The sequence below is a fragment of the Adiantum capillus-veneris genome, chromosome 8 (assembly GCF_014529385.1).
Source record: "Adiantum capillus-veneris isolate H3 chromosome 8, ASM1452938v2, whole genome shotgun sequence".
Taxonomy (NCBI): domain Eukaryota; kingdom Viridiplantae; phylum Streptophyta; class Polypodiopsida; order Polypodiales; family Pteridaceae; genus Adiantum; species Adiantum capillus-veneris.
This window is the reverse complement of record NC_140938.1, coordinates 445333-468850: the sequence shown is the minus strand read 5'-3', so window position 1 is coordinate 468850 and position 23518 is coordinate 445333. Positions and strand designations below refer to the sequence as shown.

The following is a 23518-nucleotide window of genomic DNA, read 5'->3' as shown; positions in this document are numbered from 1 at the left end:
TTAATCATTGATACCAGTCGTGGTTGCCTTACCAGAGGATGGGAAAGAGAATCTTGAAACCTGAATTGCGAAAAACAATTTGATCTTTTGATGTGTTTGAAAAATGGGGTCTTGATACTATTGGACCCTTACCTATGACTAGCAAAAGAAATGCTTACATTTTGACAGCAGTGAATTATTTGTCACGATGAGCAGAAGCCAAGGCTGTCAAACAAATTACCAATAAGGAGATACAAAAATTTGTTTATGAGCATATATGCTACAAATTTAGTGTGCCACTAGAGCTGCTTTCTGATAGAAGACCATGATTTAGAGGAGAGTTGTTTGATTTCTTATGCGAGAAGCTCAATATACAGCATAGGTACAATTCTCCTTATTATCCACAATGCAATGGTCTCGATGAGAGGTTCAATGGAGAGTTGGTAAAGATCTTGACAAATGTTAGGTGCAGCGGAAATGAGAGTTGAACTTTGCTCAAGATGTGTGCTCCAAATTGTGCTCAAGGTTTCTTTTACTTACGGAAGGGAGCCTTCCGTTCCTTTTATGAGAGAGTGCAAGTGATCACAAACAAGTGGATAAACATTGTGCATGAAGATGTTGAGACTGAGAGATAGAGAGAGAAGAATACGACACCATACAAGTTGTGAAACCATCCTCTGAAGGCCCCACTCTCTATGGCGAGAGCGGTCTACTTTAGATTGCACAAATCTCTTCAATGCTTGGACTTGCCGACGATGAGGACGACGACGAGACAGCTGAAAACTAAAAACGCTAATGGCTGAAATCTGCAATCTTTATCTGTTGAATTTTGACTCTATGTCGGTGACGACGATACAACAACGACGCGTTGAAAACACAGATGCTAAAATCTGCGTTTTTCGGATTGAACTTACAAACTACGCTGGATTTGACCGTGCGGCGAGGATCTACTGCAGGAAGGTGAGATCTACGAGGTTCGGGGATTCTACTGTGGAGTCTTGATGCTGAAATTGAAAACGCTAGTTCTAATTGAGGTCTTGTCACGATGGAACTGCAAAACGCTAGCTGTTCTGCTGCTCCAAAAACGTTAGGGCTGATCTGTCTGCTGCGGTGGAAAACTGCTAACGCTATGGTTGATTTGTGGTCTTGATGCCAGAAACGCTAGGAAGTTATATTGTCTTGCTGCTGCCGAGGCTGGTCTGCAATCCAAATCGCCAGGGATGATCTGGGTGAAAAACGCTAGGCCTTGCAATGCAAAAACGCTAGGTCTTATGTCTTGGGGGGTCCTGCTCAGAAGTTGCCTGATGAACGCTTCTGCCAGAATGACTAGCGCTGGTTTTTCTTATATATTGACTATTGGAATTTTCTCTACCCAGTTTCCCAACAAAAGTCACTTAAAAATAATAAGTGAAAAATATCAAAATTAGAAAAAATAGGTCTATGCACTGTAAAAATACTCCTGATTGGTTGTGACTGAAATCTGATGATCATGTTGTGTGCAACCAAAGGATATGCATCTACTCTAAGTGTCTAGACCTGCAGAGTCTGCGAACAAACTCACAAAAGTACCAGATCACTTCCTATTCTAAACTGACTTGACTGAACTGAACCTTGTGCATGAAGTAGCTTGTCCACGTGCACATAGGGTTAGATGTGTCATGTGACATCCCCTCCTTTTTAAAGTGAGGTATTGGTACCGAACTATATGGCGTTGAGTGAGATTGCCAACAACGTCCAACATCCTGTGAAGGACTCTTCGTCGGCCCACTCTGATGTGTTGGTCGTGCAATACTTGAACTTCATAAAAGTCTGCAAAGTCTTCTTCTTTGGGCCTTGCCAAAAGGGTCACAAAGTCATCTTCAATGTTTCAACTTCGTCTATAGTCATGCGTCTACCTTCTTCAAAAATCTTTGAGAATGAAAATTCCTGAAACCACTTCCAACACAAAAACATGAACATACCCATTCCATGTAAAGTGCCTGGAAAAAATCTAGTCTTCCTCAAGGACTGTGCATGCAATGTAGATGAATATAGAGACGGAGTGCCACACCGTTCACCACCGTCACACACAAACAATGAGATTGAATCTTGTCTTTCTGATCTAAATCAATGAACTCTGTCAATTCACAATGGAAATGCCCATGCTTGGTGCTCAATCTTTCTTGTGCTCTTTCTACGAATGTGTCATGCCAAGGAAGAAATATAGATGTGAATTCCTTGAATGCAAACATTTCATCTCTTCATGAGAAATCCGCATACATCCGTGCTCATTCATGACTGAATCGTGCTCAACGTACAATCTGGCATGCCTAGGAAAAGGGATCACATAAAGACACTGACTAAAATACAAGAAACAATCACGAATGAAGCACTCGAACAATGCGTGTTGACTAATCATTTGAACACATGGTACTTCCTGTGGGGGTTCTTTGAACCTACGCTTGAGAGCCAAGATCGGTTCGTCGTGATTGGTCGAATCTTCTTGTGGGGGCTCTTTGGACCTCAATTTGAGAGCCAAGATCGGTAATTCGTGATTCATCGAATCTGCAATGAGGTTAGCTTCACTAGAAAAAGTATGACCTAAACCATCATCCTTGTGAACAATCACATCTTTTTCCTGCAAATCATCATGCTCGTGAGAAATCACATCAGACTTGATCATGTATGCTTGTGAGAAATCACATCTTGATCATGCAAATCATCATGCTTGTCATTATCATGCAATTCATCATGCTTATTATTATCATGCAAATCATGTGTGTCATGCTTGGGAGAAGAAGAAACTGAGAGAGTCTCCTTTTCCCGAATCTCTTGCATTTGTACCTGCATTTGAGAAAAGAGTCGCAACATCTCTTGCATTCGTGCTTTGTTCTCGCGATCAAATTTTGCTTCTCTTTCTTCGCGCTCACGTGCTATGGAAGCCATTCTTTCGTGGTACTTACGATCAATTGCTGCTTTTCTTTCTTCGCGTTCTAACTTCTTGTCCATCATCATCTTGTTGAAAGCCTCCATAGGAGTTAGTGCAATTCAAGGGAGAGAGTCAGAAAACCCTCATGGTGAAAAAAATTCTTCTTCGCCACTTTCATGCTCACCACCTCCATGCGAAGTATCCATTCCACTTTGGGTGATGACCATTCACTGAAGTCGTGGATTCTTGTGGGTCTTGGGTTCTTTAGTTCACGAGGAACTTGGGTTCTTGTGGGTTCTTGTGGGTCTTCTTTAGCTTGCACTCTGTGTTAGAGAAGGATCTTCTCTTCACCAGAGTTCCTCTCTTTTTCGCAGGCGCACCCCTTGGCGGCCCTGCGCTCATACCTAGGTTGATTTTTCCAACCTCACATCGATTGGCCGGCCGCTAAGTGCACAGTCCGCTCTTAATGAATGAAAAGAGGCACAAGGGGAGGCTGGACAAGCCCTTCTTTCTTGGGTTTCCTGTCACTGTTCAAAAACACAATTAGGAATCGACATGCCCAAGAGCTCTTGGGTTCCGTGCGACCATAACAAGCAAAAAAAATTATGTGGTTCTTTCCTTGAGTGATACATACCACTGCCAAAGCTTTGATACCAATGTTAGGTGCAGCAGAAATGAAAGTTGAACTTTACTAAAGATGAGTGCTCCGAATTGTGGTCAAGGTTCCTTTTACTTACAGAAGGGAGAGCCTTCCGTTCCTTTTATGAGAGAGTGCAAGTGATCACAAACAAGTGGATAAACACTATGCATGAAGGTGCTGAGACTGAGAGCTACTTTAGATTGTACAAATCTCTACAATGCTTGGACTTGCCGACGATGTTGCAATGACGATGAGGACGACGAGAAGACGACTGAAAACTGAAAACGCTAATGACTGAAATCTATGAATCTTTATCTGCTGAATTCTGACTCTATGTTAGTGATGACGGCAATGAAGACGATGCGTTGAAAATGCAGATGCTAAAATCTGCGTTTTTCAGACCGAATCTGCAAACTACATTGGATTTGACCATGCGGCAAGGATCTGATGTGGAAAGGTGAGATCTGCAAGGTTTGGGGGTTCTACTGCGGAGTCTTGATGCTAAAATTGAAAACGTTGGTTCTACTTGAGGTCTTGTCGTGACGAAACTGCAAAATGCTGACTGTTATGCTACTCCAAAAATGCTAGGACTGATCTGTCTGTTGCGGTAGAAAACTGCTAATGCTATGGCTAATCTGTGGTCTTGATGCCAAAAATGCTAGGGAGTTATGGTCTATCTACAATCCAAATCGCCAGGGCTGATCTGGGTGAAAAAAGCTAGGCCTTGCAATGCAAAAACACTAGGTCTTCTATCTTGGGGGGTCATGCTGAGAAGTTGCCTGATGAACACAAGGTTCCTGCTGCCTCTTCTGCCAAAATGACTAGCGCTGGGTTTTCTGATATATTGACTTATGGAATTTACCTCACACAGTTTCCCAACAACAGTCACTTAAAAATAATAAGTGAAAAATATCAAAAATAGGGAAAATAAGTCTATACAGTGTAAAAATACTTATGATGGGTTCTGACTGAAATCTGATGATCATGTTGTGTGCAACCAAAGGATATGCATCTACTCTAAGTGTCTGGACATGCACGGTCTGCGAAAAGACTCACAAAAGTGCCAGATCACTTCCTATTCTAGACTGACTTGACTGAACTGAACCCTGGTCATGAAGTAGCTTGTCCATCTGCACATAGGGTTAGACGTGTCACGTGACAACAAAGATGACTCAGACACATGGAAAGACTTGGGATTCAGATGTGCCTTGTGCGTTATGGGCCTATATAACTGCTATCAGAACGAGCACAAGATTTTCTCGTAGCACTTGGTTTATGGCAAGGAAGCTTTATTGCCAATTGAAGTAAAAATTCATGCACTCAAGTTGTTGTCATTACGAGGGAGGAACAAACAAATGCATGGCAAAAAAAGTTATTGGATTTACAATATTTGCAATTGGACAGAGTTTTAGCTTTGAGTTATTATAAGGAAGTGTCAAAGAAGGCTCAACTAAAAGCCAATGAATGAGTGAATGATAAGAAAATTAAAAGGGTGATTTGGTGTTGTGATACAATAGTAAGTTGAACGATACCTTTTAGAAGAAGTTTCAAATCGAATGGGAAGGTCCTTTTACTGTTGTGAACAAATTTTAAAATGGCACACATCAATTAGCAGATTTAAGGGTGCATATCATGAATATCGTGTTAACGGTTATAAATTGAAGACGTATCTGGCACATATGATGACGATTATGACATATGAGATGTTATAAATAGAGGGAGACAATGTGGAGATATCTAAGGACATAGATGAGGTTTCTTGAGATGAAATGCAGCAGTTGTTCACCCTAAGAACCTCTGCTTGTCATGAATGACTAAGCAGACTGAGGGGGTTGGCAAGCTATGTCATGCATTTTTTGGATGAACATAAAGTCACTAATTCATGCTAAAGAGCTTGCCCACTAGCCTCTTGTATACATGTGCACATAGCTCTGTAAGTTTTAGGAGTGGCTCTGTAAAACTTCATGTACAAAGGTGTGATTTTTCCAAACTTGAATGCTAATGGTTTGGGTTGTTCGAGACTCCAAAATATGGTTTTTAATAAGTATTTTCAGCCATGCTTTGTAGCTTGCGAATCAGACTTGTACATCATGAGTTATGAGCATCCGAAGCGGACAGTTTCAACTTAGAAGATGATTGCGGGTGCATGCAAGAAGGGCAACTATGCCAAATTGGGGGTCTAATATTAGAAATGCTGAAGTTTTATACTTCTAGGGATAGTTGAGGTCATGTGCTTCGAGCCGTGTATCATTGTGCATCATTCGGTGACTACAGCAGCAAGTTATGCCTCGCAGAAATTTGTCCGAGAAGTTCTTATACTTGAGGAGAGAGCTAGAATGTTTTGGTCTTGGGAGGAATGAGGAGGAGGTTGCCATGTGGTGGGGAGTAATCCCACATGAGTAGAGGAAGGGGGAAAGTGGGGGGTATATAGGGCACTTTGGGAGCCCATTATGGTGTATCAAAGGTGAGAGGAGCTCTCTCAAGGCTATGGGGGCTCATGGGGAAGGAGATAGCGCATTTTGGGAGTTCACACAGCCTGCCCAAGCCCCTGGCCACTATTTTGGTCCCCGGACACTTGCCCCCACCCCATTCCTTGGCCAAAGGGTCACCGACAACTCATTTTTCACCCAAAAAATATCAAAATTGGACCACTTAAAAGATGCCTAAGGGGAGAACCTTGTCGGCTAAGAACAGAGAGAAAAATCTTGGGGATAAAAGACTCAAAAGCCCCCATTTTAATATTTGCAACACCTACACAACTTCCAGAGAGCTCATTTTTTTAAAGCAAGGAAAAGGACACCTCCGTGTTCAAGTGGCCATAACTTCTTTGTTTCTTCTTTGTTTTTTGCTTATGGATACTCTACAAACATCTCCACGAGACGAGCTTCGTCATGATGTCCTTTGTTTCTCCTTATTTCAAGTGTGTTTCATGCTTGAAGGGTTTTTCATAAATCTCTATAGGTGTTTACCACAAGTGTTTTCGGTTGTGCTATAATTCTTCTTTCTGGCGGTGTGGCTCGTGCAAGGCTATAGAGGCATTCATTTTCTTTCGTGTTTGCACGCTAACAACGGCCTTTTTGTGGGCACGATATGCCTTCTCTATTTTCTCGAGCCAAATATACATCTTCTGGGGCAAATGGCTTAGCTATATCCTTACTGTACATCTTGATGGCATGATAGCTTACAAATCTTGTGTCACAAAGTGATGACGTGGCTACCCAAGAGCAGAAACCCTAACCATAATGTATGCCGAAAACCCTAACTACTAAAACCCTAATTTTTGGAAACCCTAACCCTAAAACCTGCAAACCCTAAAAGCAACCAAAAACCCTAACCCTAACCCTATGGCAGCAAGGGAGATTCTCGAAAAAGCGCTGGTATGCTGACGTGGCACAATACGACGACTCTAGATTTTGCGGCGCTAATTTAGGGTTGTTTTGTGTCAGCGTTTTCTCTACTTGAAGTGAGCTAGAGAGGGAGAGAATACTTTTCGCTTTTATTAAAAAGCTCTACAGAGAGAGCTTGTGAGAGAAAAAAGTACTGCTTTATTTTTAAGCTTTTGGGGCTCTACTTTTGGCAACCCTTGTAAAAAATAAATAAGCGGTTTGGGCACACACTCTGCAGAGCATCTGGACGTAGAGTCTGAGAGTGAAACCCTAACCGCTCTCTTGTACTTTGAACTAATTAATACATACAGAAATACCAAAAGGGGCACCAGTCTTTGGGGCCAAATCTCTAGGCACGGAACTCCGTCGCGCCAGTGCAAATCTATTGTGAACTGTGAACTATTTTGAAGTGGTTGTTTGGTGCTGTTGTGATTGATTCTTGACTTGGAGTATCCAAGTCTGTTTTAGTGGTATCAGAGCACGGCCGATTCTCTTCTACGGGAAATCCGATCCCCAAAAAAAAAAAATCCGCGGCACCTATGGCTTCACGCAAGGACCAATCCACTCCCTCTACATCTGGAGATGCGGACATGGATCACAATGAAGATTTCGGTAGATGCAACAAAGATGATGCTCAGTTTTGCGAAGGACCCGAAATTGGCAAAATATATGAGCGAGACTTCTTTTCAAGAAGTGCGTGCGCAGTGGCAGAAAACCACAACACCACCCCCGAAACCCGCTCTCAAGAAACCTTCTGATCACAAGCAATATCCAAAGAAGGAACTAGAAGAGGTGGTTGATGCACGGATTGCTCAACTTTTTGACGCGCAGAAGAAAGCCAAAAAGCACGGCAAAAAGTAAAAGAAAGGCACTGACTTCCTGGGTTATTTGGGTCATCAGTCGACATTTGACAAAGCAAAGGAACAGAAAAAGCGTGTTCGATTTGAAGAAGGACCGCCCAATTCTTCTTCTTCTTCTCTGACAAATCTTCTAGCTCTTTCAGATTCGAGCAAAGAAGGCAGAAAAGGTAAAAAGCAACTAGACGCAAAGTACCTTCGTGCGAGCAGCAAAAGTCTCAGCATGAATATTCTTGGAAATGTTACAGTTCTCAGCAACCAACTACTTATTTAAATCATCAACAACAGAAGCAACAATATGAAGCTTCCAACAGATCATCAGCAATATCAAGATGGGCTTACTTAGTGGCACATATATCCGACCCTAGTCGAGTACTCGATCGTGAATGCTGCAACGTTGGACAAGTTCCCCCTCGCAATCCATGCCCTACATTTAAGTCTTTTTTGTCTGCTGGTGGTAAGGTTGAAGATTTATTCATCCTTTCCTTGTGCAAGAGGATCCTTTAGAGGTCTAAGAGGCTACAACTCCCTCAACCTCCCCCTTCTCAATTGGAAGCCTTAATACCCGCTGAGAAAGCTGAAGATTCAGAAGATTCTAGTTCTTATGTGACAACCAACGAACACATACCCCTTCTTTGGCCGTGATCCAGGCAAGAAAATTCGCCTTGTCACCACTCTTGCAGAATACAGTCTTTGTCTCTCTACGGTTACCAAATGCAGTGGTGAATGATAATTCTTCAAAGTTGAAGACTCTAGTCCTTACCTTCAATGGTCCAAAGGATAAAGCAGATACAGACTCTTGTAGCACGACTTCAGTCGCTGCAATTGAATCCTCGGACACGAATTGTTCTAGTGATAAACCTTTACAGATGGATATACCTTCAAACACTACTCTATCTCAGTGTACGACTTCCCTTCAGGAGGATTTTATTGTTCCAAACAAACCAACGGAATACCTTACAGATTTTGAACCAATGGTCATAACTCAACAAAAAACTCAAGTCAATCTACCAATAGTTTCACTTGAAGCAGATAAAGATTCAATCTTTTATTGGACGAAGCTCGAAGCTACAAATGACTTTGACAAAGGCACTTATCAAGTTGAAGATATGATTAGTTTTCAGTTTGGCAAAATAGTCTTGGTCAATAACAGTGCCATGACATGGGACTTAACAGAAAGAACTTTGGATGCAAAAGCACAACAACAATACATTTCCTTCTTCCCGGAGTTTCTACAACTACCCTGGGTTTTATTTAAAGAGGGAGGGAATGTCACAATTGTGACTATGTTAACAGCAATACATCTACTCCTAGTTGCTGATACACGAAGTTGCCATGCCAAGAAGGACCCTTGCGCTTGGATGGTCACAGCCCTTCGCCCAAGACACGTGCCTCTTCGCCAAAGGCCACACTCCTTCGACGACTGGTCACACCCCTTCGCTCTACGGGTGCGACTCTTCGCCCAATGGTTGCAGCTCTTCACCGAAAGGATGTGTCTTTATGTCTAAAGTCATGTCTCTTCACCAAGAGACGTGTCTTTTTATTTATGTCTCTTCGTCTCCTATATAAGGAGCCCATGTATCACACATTCAATCAATCAATCAAACACAGAGTCTTTCGAGTCTTTCTTTGAGTTGAGTTCAGCTTCTTAAGTCTTAATCATGAGTTTAAGTACTTAATAAAGGATTAGTACTAGAATCCTCACAGCTTCTATATTTGTGGATCAACTGGCTTCCGAGCAGACTTTTTCCCTCTTCTACTAAGCCTCTAGTACTCATCACTTTCCTCTTCTTCCTCTCCCTCAACAGTCATAGCTTTTCTTTTCTCTTCTTTTGCAAGCTGGTCCTGTCTATCTTTCTCTAATCTCTCATATAATTTGTCTAGTGTTGCTTGGTCAACTGGTTTGGGGACCCATTTTTCTTCAAAGTCACCAATATCCATCCTCTTCTTTTTAAACTCCTCCGCAAGCCTCTCTTCATGAGCTTGCTTCTGTGCTTTCTCCTCTCTTGTGGCCTGCGCAGAGGTCATGGGCCTTTTCCCCTTATTGTCATCTCCTTCATCATCACTTGAGCTGGTGGAAACATCCATGAGCTCCCTTTTGGACTGGTCTTCTTCCTTGGTGGTGGTGCTTTCTCCTTTCCTTTGCCACGGGCTTCTTCCTCCTCACTATCTCCCAAAGTACTAATCCAAACGTTTTGAGAGGGAGCTTCAAGGAAGTCTTAGGCCCCGCACTTATTGCCTGGTAGGCAATCCTTGTCAGCATCTCAGGTGCACCCAAATACGAGATTGTGCTATGCTTCTAGTCTAGGTTATGGAAGTTAACGAAAATCTTTTAGAACATGCTTGAGAACAACATACATACCTACTTAACGAAAAAGGAATTCCGGAGCTTAAGAAGACACAAGAAGAAGCATCAAACATACCTCTTCTTAGCATGTAATGGTAGCCTCTAATGATGGCCTAGCAGCAGGACTTCGTCGTGTAATTCACTTGTGTAGAGCTCTCTTTGCAGCACTTCCTTCTTGTAGAGGTTTTGTGTGTGTACCAAGAGAAGAAGCTCTAGCCTTTATATTATATAGGCTTGGCCTAGTGTGTGTGTGTGTGTGTGTGTGTCTCTCACACACAAGTCCCTATGGACCTTACTCTTGCCAATCCTTTCTCTCTCTCCCTCTCAAAATCGAGTAGGTAAGGGGAGGTAGCACTCCTAGTTACTGACTATCCTTTTGAGGGGGGGGGGGGGGGGGGGGGGGGGGGGGGGGGGGGGGGGGGGGTGGGTGGGGTGGGGGGGGGTGGTAAGGCTGGCTAGGCACCTTAGTACTTACCTCACCTTACCTCTCTTACCCCTTCTAGCCATGGTGACTAAGCTATACACCTCACTCAAGCCTAGATTGGCCTCGTGTGACAACCTTACCTCTTTTGCCACCTCAACTAGACACATGTCATGATGCTCTCCTGCCACCTAGACTAGCCACATATCATGATGCTACACATGTGCACATGGATGTGCATACATCATGGACATGCATCCACTTACCTTAGGTAAAAATAAATACCTTAGAGTCAGTTAAATTAACTTTTATAAATTAGATTCATCATCTAAAAAATATTGTAACAAGACGAACCCCCAATGCATCCTTTACAACTACTTGCCTAATATAGCAGTTCTCATGTTGGATCCCTATTTTTATGGAATTCTAGGATAGTATACAATTGAACAAGCCGGTCGCATCTAGCTAGGTATCTGGTCCCAAAACTTAGTATGTTTGAAAAATTTTCCACAAAGCATCAAAATGACTAGAATGAAAATCTTTACAAGATCACAATACTAGAGCATCAACAGAATTCAGAAAAACTGCTAAATATAGTATTTTAGTGCATATAGAAGTTTGGAGTCAAATTTTTACATGGGAATCTCCCTCTAGAGTAGGTGGAGACCTTACAAACCGGGTGCCATTAAGCTTGCTACATTAGATGGCCAAGGAATGCCTAATTGGACTAGTGGTTGTAGTTAAAGAAAATATCATTTTTCACTAACCCAAGAGATGCTTGATAGAACTCATGAAGCACACGAAAGGAAAAGACAACATCAAAAGATGGTACGCCAAGCTCGAGAAGAAGCATGCCAAAGAGTGATAAAGAGAAAGCAACAACACCAGTACATCCTAGATTGTAAGCACTTGAAACTTATGGATGATGATATGGAGAAATGCTTCATAATTAACAAGGTTACAGGACCGAATGAAAATGAAGCTAACAAATTAGAGCCATACATTCCATTTCCTCTAGGCAAAAGAGTTCTACCAGAAAATGCCCTTATAGATTCAATGATGTATCTGTTCAATCGACATAGACAATCTTCGAGAGATTTAATGGTGCAAAGACAGCTACCATAGGTATAGCAGAGATTCCCATAGAGGTACAGGGTTTACCTTGTCCACATGATTTTTTAGTGTAGCACCTGAAGCAGCCGAGCAATCACTGATCATGGGAATGCCTTGGCAACAAAAATATAAAGAGTATATTCATTGGGAAGACCAGGAAGCATATTACAAGTGTGGTGAACATGTCAAGTCAATCAAGTTTAGCGCACAAATCTACTCCCAAGTTCAAGTACCATTACAATCATCACACGCCAGCCAAAGTATAGAAATGTTGTCTACTGTGCCTTCTTCAATAGCTGTACCACCACCACCACCACCACTGATGCAAAAGAAACGCCATCAAAAGTAAAATGGGTATGGTGTTGCAAGGAGACACAAGCTATGCAGTCTACAAGTGCTTCCGAGAGCAAGCAAACGGCAGCCAAGACACCTAGCCCAACCAAAGAAATTTGGGTTCCTAAAACCACTCAAGTTTACAAGATAACTGTCTTTGGGTTCCAAAACATCAATTAATACAGGCTATAGGTGCCACACAACCATTGCCACAAGCTTTTCACAAAGCCAAGCCCAGCTTACCGCCCATCTTAGTCTGATATCACTACAGGTGCAATGAAAGCTTAAGAGACTCCCAAGAAATGGAGTCAAAAGAAGAAGCTAGAGCAGCTTCTCCATTATACCATCCTCCAAGAATCGCTCAAGGAAACAACCACATACCTGGAGAAGGAAAGATTGGAATTGGAAGGAGTTGCATTTTATGAAGCAGTATACAGGGATGAGGTAAACAATATGGTTGTTATAGCCATGATCCTAGAGGAAGCCTATAATCTTGCAAGACACCAAGAGATAGATGATTCTTTTGAACTACTTCTAATAGCCACCATGTGGCATAGACATTTAGAGGGTCCACAAGATGTTCACCTCTATCAAAGAGGATGAGGTCACAGACCTAGATGGCAATAAAGTGCAAGTCTTGATTACACCCCATCTCATAGCAGAAAGCGCTACACTCGTCATATTAGGGAGTGTCATCAAGGGAAGAAAAGAGTTATAGAGCCGAGTCCCACTTGGAATTAATGGATTTAGTGGTATTAGCAATAAAATTTTTGTGTAGGTGATCTCACTGATTCTGACGGAGGATAAATAATAGGCTTCTTTGCCAAATATGCAAAAAAGGTAAGCACACTTTTCAAGATTTAGAAAAATAATGACACTCACGTTCGTTGATAAAAGGAAAGTTCTTTGTCATTGGTTAGTATCCCTATTGAGGGGGTACTCCTTGATGAAATTTGTATATTAGGAAGACTCCTAGTATTAAGGAAGTTGTCCCCTTCATTGTGCAAAAACAAAAAAGAAAGAGTGTGTCCACTATTTAATAAAATTATATTAATACTACTAATCCAATAAACATCGTGCCGGTGTTGGGCTCCGGTTGATTCGGAGCTCCCGGGGTGACGGTGGGACGGTGACCACCCGATCTCGACCAACCGTGGCACGAGCCGCGGGGACGCACGATGGACCCGGAATGGGGACGACGGACGATGGGACATAGTCCTGACCTATATTTTCTCCTCACCACACCGTCTAGGTACTACGGACGCGTATGGGGGTTTGAGAGCGCCCGGTAACGGGAGTGTCCCCCTCCATTTCATCACATGGAGGTAATCGGGGGAGTCCGCCACGCACGGGGACTCCATGACCCAGTTTCAGGGCCGTCGGCTCGTAGTCGGCAGGTCTCTTCGGCGAGCGTCGGCAAGGCGCCTCAAGCAGACAGGTGATCCGTTTTGGACGTTCAAGTACTCCACGCGGAGGTCTTGACTTCCTCTACAAGCTCATCTATGCACATTCACGAATGCGCGCCCAACGCACTCCTCGTTCGCAGACGAAGGCTGCGGCAGATTAATAGTCGGTTTACTTCGGCGAGCGTCGGCTCGACGCTACACGCGAACGGTATGTCCGAATTGGACGTTTAGGTACTCCACGCGGAGACCTCGGCTTCCTCTTCGAGATCAGCCATGCACACTCATGAACGCGCGCCCGCGGCGCTCCTCGTTCTCAACCGGCGGGCTGCTGGCAGGTTCAGCCCACCCCGACCCGAGGCGGTCCGGGGTCCATTTCGGCAATTTTCCAAGATAGCCCAAAGTGGCCTGAGAGAGTTCCAATGGGACCTCTCAAATATGCGCTCAAGGCCCGAATGGTCTCGTTCGCTCAACTTGAACATAAAGACGCTTCCGCACTCAACTAAACTTCAACTCCGTGCGGTGCCACCAAGGCTCCCGCGCGCGTCAAGCTAGACGTGATCTCGGGTCGTTTTCTAGACGAGCCCATCGACGAGCCACCAAAGGGACTCAAGTCAGAGGATGCGAGCCTCCCAGCGTGTGAGCTCCAAGTTGCGGGCCCTTGGCCTCTTGGTGAAGGTGTTCATCTTGAGCGTCCCGGGAGTCCCTATAACACTTGGTATCAGAGCTAAACCCGCGATTTCCAACGGCGGGACAACAAAAGCAAAGTATGCAAAATCTACTGCCAAGAAGATCACAGATGTGCGAGCCAGCGATGCAAACGCACTGGGTCACCAGGAATGTGACCGGGGTTGCAAAGTAAAGCGACTCCAATGGAATGTGGGAAGCCGGCGGCAAATGCCCAACCGTGGCTCAAGGAATACACAGAAGACATGCCCACCAGGGGTACTTCGAGTCGTCAGGATACGTCGGCTCCAAATTTTCTTCGGCGGAGGCTCTAGGTGAAGAGACCCTCCATGCTAACCAAGCAACAATCAAGAACAAAGCAGCGGCCAGTCATTGGGCAGCCGCGGGGACACAATGCTAAGTGTACCCCCCCCTCAGCTTTCACCTACAATCGGCCTCCAGTTGGATCGGCCCTCCAGTAGACCAGCACCTTGTGAAGAGGTAAGCGGACCCGGAGTCAATCGTGGCTATCAACCATTGAGCTTCAACCTGGTATTGGTAAGGCTTGGCAGAGCGGCCCAAGGTAAGGGACCGACTCATTCAGATACAGCCTCTGCTGTCAACAAGGGCAGTGAGGTGACTTAGCATTGGCACTTCAAGCCTGCGTGGCACAGGCTCAGAGTCACAGTGGCAGTGGCTCAACTTTAGAATGCAGCATATGCGCTTAGACCCCTGTGGCAGGGTCACGGGCAGCGTGACAGGCTGTCCCTTGTTCAGAACATGCAAACCCAGCATCATCGAGCTAAAGGGTACAAGGAATGAAGACGTACAGGGAGTGTGATTCTTGACATGAACATCGACGGCAGGTGCAGTTGTCTACAAGGGCTTTGAGCCCAAACAGCAATCAAGCTTGGACGGCATCTCCAGCTCAAGACATCACAGGTGGAAAGAAAAGCAAAGCAGTTCAGCGGCCAAGGCCTGGGAACCTAGCCGTCATAGCAGCGGAGCTAAGTGTAGCTCTCACCAGAATCACCTGGGCAAGCCCCCGTGAGAAATCGGAACAATAGCGCCGTGGATGGAGGGCGTGCTAGGAATACTCCACCCTAATGCATATTTGGGGCGGGAACCTAAGGACTGGCATGAGGCCACTTCAGAGAAAGTAGGCACAGGTACAAGGATGCTACCACAAAATGTATCAACCGACAAAGGACACAACGAAGCCGCGAGCTACAAAGCACCCGGGATGGGACGAGGTTGCTCATACTTCTAAGTATCTCCTGGATTGTGTTGGGCGCAGTTCAGAGACGCGGTGACTTGACGTAAGACAACACAAAGCAGCCAGCCACCAGCCAGAGTTTATCTTAAGATGACCAAGGCCTGCTTCGGCGCAGTCAGAGCAAAGGAGTAGAGCCAAGGCTTCTTCACCGTGAGGGGACAACGAGATGTCACCCCTAGCATGTAGTCCAGTGGGACTCTATCGAGGTCAGGCTAGGTAGCCCCCTCCAACCAGCAGCATCAGCAGCAGCGAGGTAGGAGCCAAGGAAGGCCCTCCTCATCGAAGGCAAAGACAAGCCGGCAAGGTAAGGCCGCGCTATATCAGCGTGAGGTCGAGAGTACCTCTTGAGGAGAATTCAATCGGCAGGTGAAGGCAGGCAAACCGGATCCTAGCCCCAATCATCAGCGGTTGAGCCCGGGGCTTCGGCAACACACCCGAGAGAGGTTGAGCCCCCTCGAGGCAAAACACCCCAACTCATTCAGACGCAAGCAGCAACCAACATAAGCAGATCTTCATAAGCAGGACCAAGTGCCTGCGGACTATCCGGCTACCATGAGAGCCCCTTCAACACACAAGTGACAGGATCTTCACAAGCAGGACATGTGCCTGCAGACCATCTGGCTATGTAAGAGCCCATTAGCATCAGCGAAGCCGGGGACCCGATTTCGACTCGGGTGGACCGTGCACCAGCCAACAACGAAGCCGGGTACCCTGAAGTGGGCAGACCGCGCACCAACCCATACAGCAAAGCCGGATGACCCTGAAGTGGTGGACCGAGCACCACAGCGAAGCTGGAGGCCTGCGAGTGGGCGGGCCATGCATCTTTTTTCCTTAGCACACAGATTCAGGGATAGCCCCCCACAAAGACGGCTCAACGCAAGGGCCACATGAGGAAGGCACCCTCTCAAGAAGGCCGGAGGTTGAGTGATGCCTCCCGCAGTGACGGTCTACGAGATAGCACTGCTCATACACGCAAGCCAACATCAGCCCAAATCAGAGTGGGCACATCTTCAGCAGAAGAAGGCAATCAAGGCTATGTCCACCCCGACGGTGACATAGACCCTCAAGCAAAGACACCTACATTCGGGCTCAGACAGGAGCCCCTTCAAGGTAAAACAAGCAGATATGCCTACATCAGGCTCACAAGGAGCCATACAGGTACCACGAAGAGTACACCTACATTCGGCTCAGACAGGAGCCTCAACAGGTACACATGCATCCAAGCCCAACATTCGGCTCAAGATGGAGCCTCAAAGGGCACACAAGAAAAGGAATGTGGTGCGACCACATCGGGCTCAAGAGGAAGAGCCCCACCATCAACCCTCTTTCTTCCAACCGAGCTTCAACCCTTTATCCGGATCGCAGCGGATCTAAATAAGGGAAAACACGAAGACCCAAGATGAGTGATTCTCAGGTTTGTTTTCGTCGGCCAACGAAGGCAGGTTTGTTAAGAACAAGTCGAAGTTCTTCCAGAACTACACAGATATATGTGAGCACTCAGGCTCAATCAAGCGACAAGCTTCAAGCAGATAACAAGGAACAGAAGCAGATCGGCCAATCTTCTTCTCTACGAGTTACCTACTTCAAGTCTTGCCCTCAAGTTTGCAAGACTCGCATCCGAACTTTCAGGTTCAAACGAGTCCTGAAGTATGCCAAAGCTTCAAGGTATCAATGGGATTGTCCCTCCGGCAGTCTCAGGAAAACCTTGGTTTGTATGCCAAGGAAGTTATCAGCTAGGCTTCATCTTTTTGGTCAAGGGACGGACCGGTGCTCAATAAGCCTAAAAGGTACCTTCTGCAACGTACCTTACTTCATCGAGCAGGTAAGCTCACCTTCGTCGCCATCTAGGAAGGGATCAGCACGAAGTCAGACAAATCAGCTTCCAAGAAGCAGTGAGGATCAATGCGACTTGATTCTCACACCAAAAGACGAGAGCTGCATCGTCACTGCAGCTACAGGTAAAACATCCGGAACAGACAGGTTCCTCGGCATGGATCACGCAGCACTTGATCCATGCCCCCAATGTACATACACCTATCATTCAAGCCCCAGCAAAAGTGCCAAGCGGACTTGGTACCCACAGCTTTTTCTGCATTCATCAAGCACGGCTGTTTGAGTTAGACACTGCCTCATCGGTAAGACCGCTCATGCAGCCCATTTTGGATTTCGTAGACGCAAGTAGATCTACACCCTCCAAAGCATTAACCAGGGAAATTCCAGCCCTAACAATGCTACTCTCGGGACGAGAGTTTTCTAAAAGAGGGGGGGGGTGTATATTGGGCTCCGGTTGATTCGGAGCTCCCGGGGTGACGGTGACCACCCGATCTCGGCCAACCGTGGCACGGGCCGCGGGGACACGCGATGGACCCGGAATGGGGACGACGGACGATGGGACATAGTCCTGACCTATATTTTCTCCTCACCACACCGTCTAGGTACTACGGACGCGTATGGGGGTTTGAGAGCGCCCGATAACGGGAGTGTCCCCCTCCATTTCATCACATGGAGGTAATCGGGGGAGTCCGCCACGCACGGGGACTCCATGACCCAGTTTCGGGGCCGTCGGCTCGTAGTCGGCAGGTCTCTTCGGCGAGCGTCGGCAAGGCGCCTCAAGCGGACAGGTGATCCGTTTTGGACGTTCAAGTACTCCACGCGGAGGTCTTGACTTCCTCTACAAGCTCATCTATGCACATTCACGAATGCGCGCCCAACGCGCTCCTCGTTCGCAGACGAAGGCTGCGGCAGATTCATAGTCGGTTTACTTCGGCGAGCGTCAGCTCGATGCTACACGCGGACGGTATGTCCGAATTGGACGTTTAGGTACTCCACGCGGAGACCTCGGCTTCCTCTTCGAGATCAGCCATGCACACTCATGAACGCGCGCCCGTGGCGCTCCTCGTTCTCAACCGACGGGCTGCTGGCAGGTTCAGCCCACCCCGACCCGAGGCGGTCCGGGGTCCATTTCGGCAATTTTCCAAGATAGCCCAAAGTGGCCTGAGAGAGTTCCAATGGGACCTCTCAGATATGCGCTCAAGGCCCGAATGGTCTCGTTCGCTCAACTTGAACATAAAGACGCTTCCGCACTCAACTAAACTTCAACTCCGCGCGGTGCCACCAAGGCTCCCGCGCGCGTCAAGCTAGACGTGATCTCGGATCGTTTTCTAGACGAGCCCATCGACAAGCCACCAAAGGAACTCAAGTCAGAGGATGCGAGCCTCCCAGTGTGTGAGCTCCAAGTTGCGGGCCCTTGGCCTCTTGGTGAAGGTGTTCATCTTGAGCGTCCCGGGAGTCCCCGTAACAGCCGGACTTGGCTCTTAGATTTTGAAGTTTTCAAAAAGAAGGGAGTTGCGACAACCTTTGCCGACACGGAGGTGCAGCAAGCAGTTCTACCAACAAGGTTCTTCATGCACTACAAGACAGCTGGCTTATAGTGGCGCTTATACTAGTGCTTTCATAAACAAGTTAGTTTTTGAAATAAAAGTGACATCCGTCGGAATAAACGCCTGTATATGCGTCGAAACAAGATATGCCAAAATTATCAGTGTATACGAACGGACGTTGATACTTTTGGTGTACATACAAGCAATTACGTACGCCATTACTTGTGGCGTTTACATTTTCGATAGCATCGAGAGAATGTGTGTGCCGATATTATCACCACTGGTTGGTTCCAGATCCTGCCAGAAATACCGGCACTAGCTATGTTTAAAAGAAAAAAGAAATTGGTGCTTTGCAAGAGTTCTTGTCAAGACTCCTGCACACCTGCAATAAACTCACTTTCATCATCTAAAATCCCATACACAATTATATCACTAGACAAACCCCTCAAGAAACCGTGCACAACTCTTTTTCGCAGCAAAATACAAGTACAAAGTATTTGCTCAAATGACAAGTATAGAACATTTGCTTAATGTAACTTGGTTTACAATTGTCTATATACAAAATTTCAAATCAAAAGTATTTTTATCTAAAAAGTTGGTTTAAAGAACTAGAAACTAACTAGGAGCCATCTCCTTTATCCTCATCTTTGTCCTTGTCGCTTTGCATCTCCTCCTTGCCCTCAAAGTCTACATCATCTTCGTCGAAGGTGTCCTCCTGTGCTATGTTTGTTAGCTAGAGACCCTGTGTCCCTAGGGCCATAGGGTGCTCAATTTGTTAGTTAGAAACCCTATGGTCCTAGGCCACAGGGTGCTCTATTTGTTAGCTGGAAACCCTATGGCCTAATGGCCATAGGGTCGTCAAGGTGTGCTTTAAGAGAAGGTAAGTCCATAGGGTCATCAAGTTATAACTTATTATCAATAAAGATGCTCTACATAAGGACCTATGCCACCCAGTGGCCCAGGCCCATGCCCAGACCCTATGCTCCTATTGGGTATTTATAAAAACGTTATTTTCTTGATGAGGTTTTTGTTTCTATTCTTTTTGGATGCAGCTTAAGAGGTCTTTGGTCGTGTATCTCTCCTCCCACTACATTGTCTACATTGTCATCTCTTATTGTTACATCGCCCCCTTGCTCGACCTCTCTCATACCACCTCTTACTACCCTCCCTCAATTTGTCTCGCATCAACAACAATACACAGGTAGGCCTTTAATCTGGTTTTGTTTTTTTTTCATTTTGTTTATGGTTTAGGGTTTACTTTGCACATGGAATACCTACGGTAGGTTTGAATTAGAGAAAGACTAAAGTAGATTGAATCAAGAAGTTGTTTACAGAAAAATAAAAATCTATTTACACAAAAAACTTAGTTTACACATGAGAAAACACCTGTTTACTTACACACAAAACCCGGATCACACAGATTTAAAATAGTCTACAGACATTAGTTTTGAAAACATACCTGCGTTTAAGGGCAAAACATGATAAAAACGGATGGCAAAAGCAACACCTTGATGTTGCCGAAAGAGGAGCAGTAGCACGAACCTTAGATCTGCGTGGAGAGGAAGAGGGGCATGCGGCGGCGGCGAGGGAGTGTGTAGTGGACTGAGAGAGTGTGACGACTAAGAGGGGTGGTTGGAAAGGAGTTTGTAGGTGAAGACAGAGTGGCGGATAAGAGGGAGTGTGCAGGAGGCTGAGAGGGAGTGTGCAGGGGGCCGAGAAGCAGTGTGCAGGGAGCGACAGGCGGCGGGTGAGAGAGAGCACCACGACGATGACAGCGGCGACGAATGAGAGAGAGCATCATGACGGCGGCAGCGACAGCTACGGCAGGTGGGAGAGAGTGTGAGAATGGAACACAAACTGTGTGTGTGTGTGTGTGTGTGTGTGTGTGTGTGTATAGAAGATAATGTGTGTTGTGTGTGGGGTAGTTAAAAGATATATTAAAAGAACATGACTTTAAGTTTCAAATTTGAATTTCAAATTGAGTTTTTGAGGCGCTCAAGCCGTTTCACACGGCGAGGCCTATGGCATTGCCTCCGAAATCTCAAGACGATTTGGAAAAAAAAAAGATTTTTGAAAACGCTGGTGCAAGGTTTTGTTAGTGTCCATATCTTGCTGCTGCGACGAGTTGAACGACACTCATGGTCAGGATTGGTGACTCGGGACTCAAATTTTTTCCATACTGAAAAATACACTTAAATTGAGAAATTTTCTCTCGAAAAAAGTGTGCTATATTTTGGTGCAATATTGACCAGGGAACTTAAAAACGCAATTTGAAAAATTTTGGGGTGAGCAAAAAAGTTAATTCTAAACACTTTTCTTGAAATTTTGATTTTTTGGTAAATTTTTAGTTTTTTTCTAAAAAATAAATCTTCGCGTGCATTTCCACACTAGTTGCACATGTGGCAAGGGCTTTTCTTGGAAAGTGTGAACTTAAATGCAGCATACACATATTTTTTTTTTAAGTATTTGAATGAGTGGACACATTTACGAAAAGGGTTACACAAGTGCACATACGCAATGCAGTCACGCATTAGATCATGCGATACGTACGCATTGTCATTTTTTTGTCCCTTTAAAGATGTAAACATTAGATGTACATCCACTAAATTACTTGAGATGGGTGTGGATGCACCACGTGGCAGCACTGCATGGCACTCCCTGAATCTGCTTCCGATGTCTTTTGAACTAGGTGTTTCCCTTTGTGCTACCTTCATAGATCACCCTATGGCCCTAAGGGCGTAAGATGGTCTGCGTGGTCCTCTAGAGACATGCATTGACACACTCGTCATATAGTTGTCTAAACATAATGGAATGTGTTTTTCGGTGAATATTAATAGGGTGTCCCCTTTCGATGCTTTGTGGAGTATGTGGTGCCATTTGTTACACCTAAGAGAAACCTATGGCCATAGGATGTATATTTAATCTCGCTAGGTATCCTAATGCAACAACCTATGGCCCTAGGGCCATAGGGTGTCTCCTTCTGATGCCTCTTGGACTAGGTGGTGCCCTTCGCAATACCTTCAAAGAGCACCCTATGGCCCTCAGGCCGTAAGATGGTCTATGTGGTCCTCTAGAGACATGCATTAACACACTCATCATATAGTTGTCTAAACACAACGTAATGTGTTCTTCAATGAATATTAATAGGGTGTCCCCTTCTGATGCTTTGTGAACTATGTGGTGCCCTTTGTTACACCTACAAGAGACATTGAATGTACAATTTGGTAATGACGGTGCCATAAGAAAAGGATAAGATCATACAGAGACGTGCAGGCACTCATACTCTCTTTTATAGAGGACAACTTAAAGAGAATGCCACATAAGAGTAGGACCATGGAGGATGGTACTAGGTAAACCTTGCTTGCAATACCAAACACGTACAAGAAAATAGACCTTTTGCATGATGAATAGAACACTCGATAGTATGAGTCTCAAGCCAATGTCTAGTACTAGTACTACATTCAATAGGGTTTGGAAGATAGAGTTTTCTAATGTGACCTTGTCAAAAACAAGTGAGCTCTCCAAATGTGAAGTATGCAGTAGAATAAAGTCTCAACTAGAGTCAACGAAGAATGATGAAATGATTGCATGTTTGAAGGTTGAACATAGAATTCACATGAGGCAACAACAGAGTTGTAGGAATGTATACTACACATGGTGTAAGTTCTCACATTTCAAAAAAGATGAGTATTTATGCATTATACATGATAAGATGGACCAAAAGAAGACTGCAATACCAAGATTGTGTGTGAACTCAAGACTGTGTTAATGCATATTAGCTACTGCAAGTTCATTAACAGGCATGATAACTCATGGACATGGCCATGGGATGTCTCAATGGTCTATGGCCCTCAGATCCTATGCTACAATTGGCTCCCTAGCACTATGCTTGCAGAATTTGGAAAGAGAAGATAACCATGGACTAGCCAATTTTTTCCATGATGGCATACCACACAGCGACGTAACTTCTTTCAAATCATTGAACTCGAGGACAGTTCTAGACCATCAAACAAAATTAAGTGTGAGCGTGATAGAGGTGCTTCAACAAACACACCATTATTGACTATTGGAGGATCCCTCCAAACTTACAATCAGCCTCTTCTCAATGTGCTGTAGATGCCACGTCCCCACCTGCATTTTGAAGACTGCCTGCGAATCTTTTGCTACAGCTAGATAATTGTGCAGGAGAGAATAAGAATCGGTATTTATTTTCAAAACTGTGTCATTGGGATTCTTAATGGTGGGTCATACACATGAGGACATAGATGCAATGTTCAGCAGGTTCCGAGAGAGATTGCGAATAGAAATGACATTCACTTTTCCACTTTTGATGGAACATTATCATGAATGTGAAAGCTCAGTGCCAACACCATTTTTTATGACACAAGTTCGTGACTTCAAGTCTTTTGTTCAAGGGTACATGTGTGATGGACAAGATGCTTTGGTTGGTGGACACTCTAAACCACTTCACTTTTGTTTTTATATGCAAGGTGAACTCCCAGTAATGCAGTACAAAATGCACCCACAATCTCCTGATTGGATGCCAAGGGAATCAGGAGTTGAGTTGTGGAAAAAAGATGATCAAGAAATACCAAAACTACCAGCATGCTGCCTAAATGTGGTACCTTTAGCCGATTATGTGAGGGATAGTCCACTAGTTGTTCAAGGGATTAAGACATATGTTGATTTTTAAAAAGATGTTCTACGGTCAAGGGAAAGGACCACGATTCTACACGATACATGGAGCTAGTTATTCTATATTTGAAAAAGATAATTGATGAGCTTGAACAACCAACTAACAAGCAATTT

At 44.9% G+C, this 23518-nt stretch overlaps 1 long non-coding RNA gene across 1 annotated transcript; it reads right to left on the bottom strand.

Moving 5' to 3' along the window:
- Nucleotides 1-11469: 11469 nt before the first annotated feature.
- On the bottom strand, nucleotides 11470-20392 carry LOC147451547 (uncharacterized). Its single transcript, XR_015188790.1, has 2 exons — nucleotides 20252-20392; nucleotides 11470-11970 (listed from the first exon to the last, which is right to left on the bottom strand). It is a non-coding gene; the product is annotated as an uncharacterized LOC147451547 (long non-coding RNA).
- Between the last annotated feature and the right edge of the window lie 3126 nt (nucleotides 20393-23518).